General features: G+C 36.1%; 1 non-coding gene across 1 annotated transcript; it reads right to left on the bottom strand.

Moving 5' to 3' along the window:
• Positions 1 to 919: 919 nt before the first annotated feature.
• LOC113757714 lies at positions 920 to 1026 on the bottom strand. The gene has a single exon (XR_003466456.1). It is a non-coding gene; the product is annotated as a small nucleolar RNA R71 (small nucleolar RNA).
• Positions 1027 to 3962: the final 2936 nt, after the last annotated feature.

Genomic DNA, 3962 nt, shown 5'->3' with positions numbered 1-3962 from the left:
TTTTCCACCTAATGGCCTATTTTACATTATTTGCTTAAGCTAAATTCTAAATCTTATGGCCGGTTGTACCGCCTAATTAACTTTCTTTGATTTTCTTACTTAAACTTTGATTTTCTAGATAATAAAGCAAGTGATTAAGCTTAAATGATTGCCAAACTCTAAGTCCTTGTGGGATCGATACCTATTATCCCTATACTCAATAAATGAACCGTATACTTGCGAAAATAGGGTAATAAGGTTTTAAAATTTGCAGTGTAGTAAAATACCCTATCAAGTTTTTAGAATCGTTACCGGGGACTTAGGCTTAGATTTCGGTGTAACACTAGAGTTAAAGCAAGTTTAATTAATCTAGGCTTTATCTTTATTGTGTTAATCTTATATTATATATCTTTTAGTTGTTCATTTTGGTTATTTTTAGGGACTAAATTCTTCACTAAAGACACAATTTATCTTCAAGAATTAAACACGGCGAGAAGAGAAAGAAGACATGCCCAACAAGAGCGAATTGAGGTGGAAAGTATAAGTGAAACTTTCATTGAAATTGAGGAGTAAAGGCCAAAACCTTTGAGGGACTATGCCTTGCCAAATGAATCGGAAGCACAAACTAGCATTGCAAGGCCAGCAATTAATGCAAATAATTTTGAAATTAAACCCTCACTCATCCAAATGGTTCAACAAAGTCAATTTAGAGGAAATGCAATGGAGGATCCTAACACTCATCTAACTAACTTCATGGATTTATGTGGTACAATCAAAATACATGAAGTAAGTGAAGATGCAATTAAGTTAAGGTTATTTTCTTTTTCACTTTGTAACAAAGCAAAGGTATGGCCTAACTCTTATCCAGCTAATACTTTCACTTCTTGGAGTGAGTTGACAAAGTATTCTTAAATAAATATTTCCTCCTAAAAAAAAAGCTAAACTTCGCATGGATATTACAGGTTTCACTCAACATGAAGGCGAGTCTTTATATGAAGTTTGGGAGATATTTAAGGATCTTCAAAGAAGATGTCCTCACCATGGTCTCCCCAATTGGTTGGTTGTTCAAACATTCTATAATGGCCAGTACCCTTGTGATCTTGTCATTTGTCATTTGTCACTCAAAGTTTGACCAATACCCTTGACCAAGACCAAGTTTTCTTCTTATCCAACTTGAACTCTTATCATTTGACTATTTCTTTTTCATGTTCCTTGGCCTTGGATGAATTTGGGAAGGAGAAAAGAGGGAGAAAATCACAAAAAAATTCTAGCCTTGATTCTTGTCCAAATTTGTGAGAAATCCGAAGAAAAACCCTAATCTACTCCGATAAATCTTGAATCAAGGTTGGAGGGAAGCTCTTGGTGGAGTTTTTGGAGGAAGAAAAGCCTTGCATCTTCTTGATTTGCTTATCATCCTTGAATTTGAAGGTAAGAGGTGAATCTTGCTAGAAACCTTAGTTTTCTTCCTTTACTTTGAAGTTTAGTTTATGGATGATGTTGTAGAAGTTAAAAGAGATGACTTTTATGGAGGCTTTCATTTCTTCTTGAGTTGTTTGTGAATTTTTCAGCTCAAAAATTTATGGTGATTTTGGCAAGGTTTTTGTTTAAGATACTTTTTCAAACCTTAATCTTCACATGTATGTTGAATTTGAGCCAAGGGAGTGAGATTTTGTTAAGAAAAGTTTCATTTTTTCAAGTTGTTAGAAATTTGAAAGTTTTAACTGGAAGCTCTGTGCAGTTTTGGAAAATTGGCTATAACTTCGTATAGGAAAGTCAGAATTGAGTTTCATTTATTGTGTTTGAAACTAGACTCATAGAGCTTCCAATGGTATAAAATTCAGGGTTTGGTTCAATTTCTATAATTACCAGAAAATCTGCAAAGTTTCTTGAAAATCATGACTAATCTGTTTCTACACTTGTGATAGCAATGAGTTTTAAATTGAAATTTGACTAATCTATGAGCTGAATTTCATGAAGATGTCTTCTAAAGCCTGTTAGTGCTTTGAGTCTATTTTCTAACAATGTAAGTTTTGTGATTTTTTGACCTACGGAACTCAAGTTATATATTTTCAAAGAATGTCACCAAAGTTGGAAATTTTATCAAATGGATTAAGTAGGACTTGGGAAAGCTTTAGAAAACTTTTCTGAGTTTTAAACCTAACTTTCCTTGGCTAAATCCTGTATATTTTGATTTTAAATACTTATATATGTGTTAACCTTAGCATGCGTGAAGTATTTCACTTGATTTGAACTTGATAGGAACTTGATTTAAATAAGAAACTGTGGCCCTTTTGGTTTTCTAATATTAGGGTTAAACTGTAGTTTCTGTGGTTGTTAAGTGAAGTTTCAAATCTCATATTTTCTTATCATCTTGGTTTTAAGTAGCTAGACTCTTGATACATTACATGCTCACAGGACTTGAGAATATTCTAGAGGAAGAACCAGGGTAACCAATTGGTGAGGTCAAGTGGTAAGTGTTTCAACTGCGTGTTTCATGTTATTTGATTGAATATGATTTGTTGCTAGAAATTGCTAGGCACTTGAATTGTTATTGCATAGGTGAATGTGTACTTTATCACAGTCGACCTAACTTGACTAAACTCTTGATATCTTGTTTATGCATGTACAAGTAATTTGATATACATGTGACTTGTGGCTTGACTTGAAACACTTGACCTTGAAATAGTTGAAATGCTTGAAATACTTGACATAATGAGCTTACTTGATTTGATCTTGGCTAGGTGAATGTGTACATATTTGCACTCGACCTTTATGAAGTTGAATTATATGACCCTGCATGTGGACTTACATGTACATGTGCTTGAATGTAAGCCAGCAGTATACCTCCTTGCAGCGGCTGAACTAGGCTCTTCGCTAGCACCCTTATCCGAGATGTCGGGTAAACTAGACAGCCTTGAGTTACTTATGCGTATGCTTGAATATAAGCCGGTAACGGCTGAATTGGGCCCTTCGTTTGAACTATTACTTGAGATCAGCCTTAGAGTGGTTGGATAAACTGTACAACCTTGGGTAAAGGAAGAATTTCCTAACCTATTTACTCGTGACATGCTTGAATACGGAGCGTTAGGCGACAGCTAACGTCTCCAATCGTGACATGCGTGAGCATTGGGTGACAACTAACGACTCCACTTGTCAATACTTGAATACTTGGGGTTTCAAGTCCAAATAATGAATACTTGAATGCTTGGAACTCTAACCTCCACCCCGTGGATAGTTGGTCGAATCGAACCGGCAAGGGTTTGGTCGAGGAGATTGACGAATCTTGGGTACTTGTTTGACGTGGGGACCCGGTACAGGGAGATGATTGTAGAAATGGAGTTGGAGACAAGTGGTAGTCTACGGACATTATGATTGACTGAGTATCAACGGCTCCTAGACATGCTACTCTGGAACCTGCTCTCCTGAGAGCAAACCATATTTTTTGACATGAATGTATTCTTTATTATACATTATTGCATGATCTATCTGGATTTGACTTGTTTCTTGATATCCTATGAATTATATCATGCATATTAGTTTACTTGCATGATTCTTGGAACCTCATTGGTTGAAATCTCATTCCTTTAGTTTGTTCTCCTTACGCGGGGCGGGAGGGGGGGCGAGAACGTGAGAGTGGGAGTTGAAGAAGGTATAGTCTTTGTCTAAATTTTGTTAGTTGCTCGAGTGAGCACTTCTTAACTCCATATTGGGTTCGCTTGGATTTTACTTTGTATGCTTGGAGTCCAGACTGTATTTATGGATTGTTTGGGCATTTGATGTCCCCGATTGTATACATCTAAGGTTGGAATTGCTATTGCTCTTACGGTTGAGATTATTATTTTATAAATTTTATAGTGCGTGAGTGAGTCTTGTCGAAAATTAGATAGGCGGTCTGTCAAACCCTTGGGTATGCCCTAGGGGGAGGTGGGGTCGTCACATAACACATATGATGTAGTTTCTTAAGAGTTGATAATTCAACTATT

This window comes from Coffea eugenioides, unplaced genomic scaffold (assembly GCF_003713205.1).
Source record: "Coffea eugenioides isolate CCC68of unplaced genomic scaffold, Ceug_1.0 ScVebR1_325;HRSCAF=982, whole genome shotgun sequence".
In the NCBI taxonomy this organism is placed as follows: domain Eukaryota; kingdom Viridiplantae; phylum Streptophyta; class Magnoliopsida; order Gentianales; family Rubiaceae; genus Coffea; species Coffea eugenioides.
The sequence above is the reverse complement of the archived record's forward strand: the minus strand, read 5'-3'. Positions and strand labels throughout refer to the sequence as shown.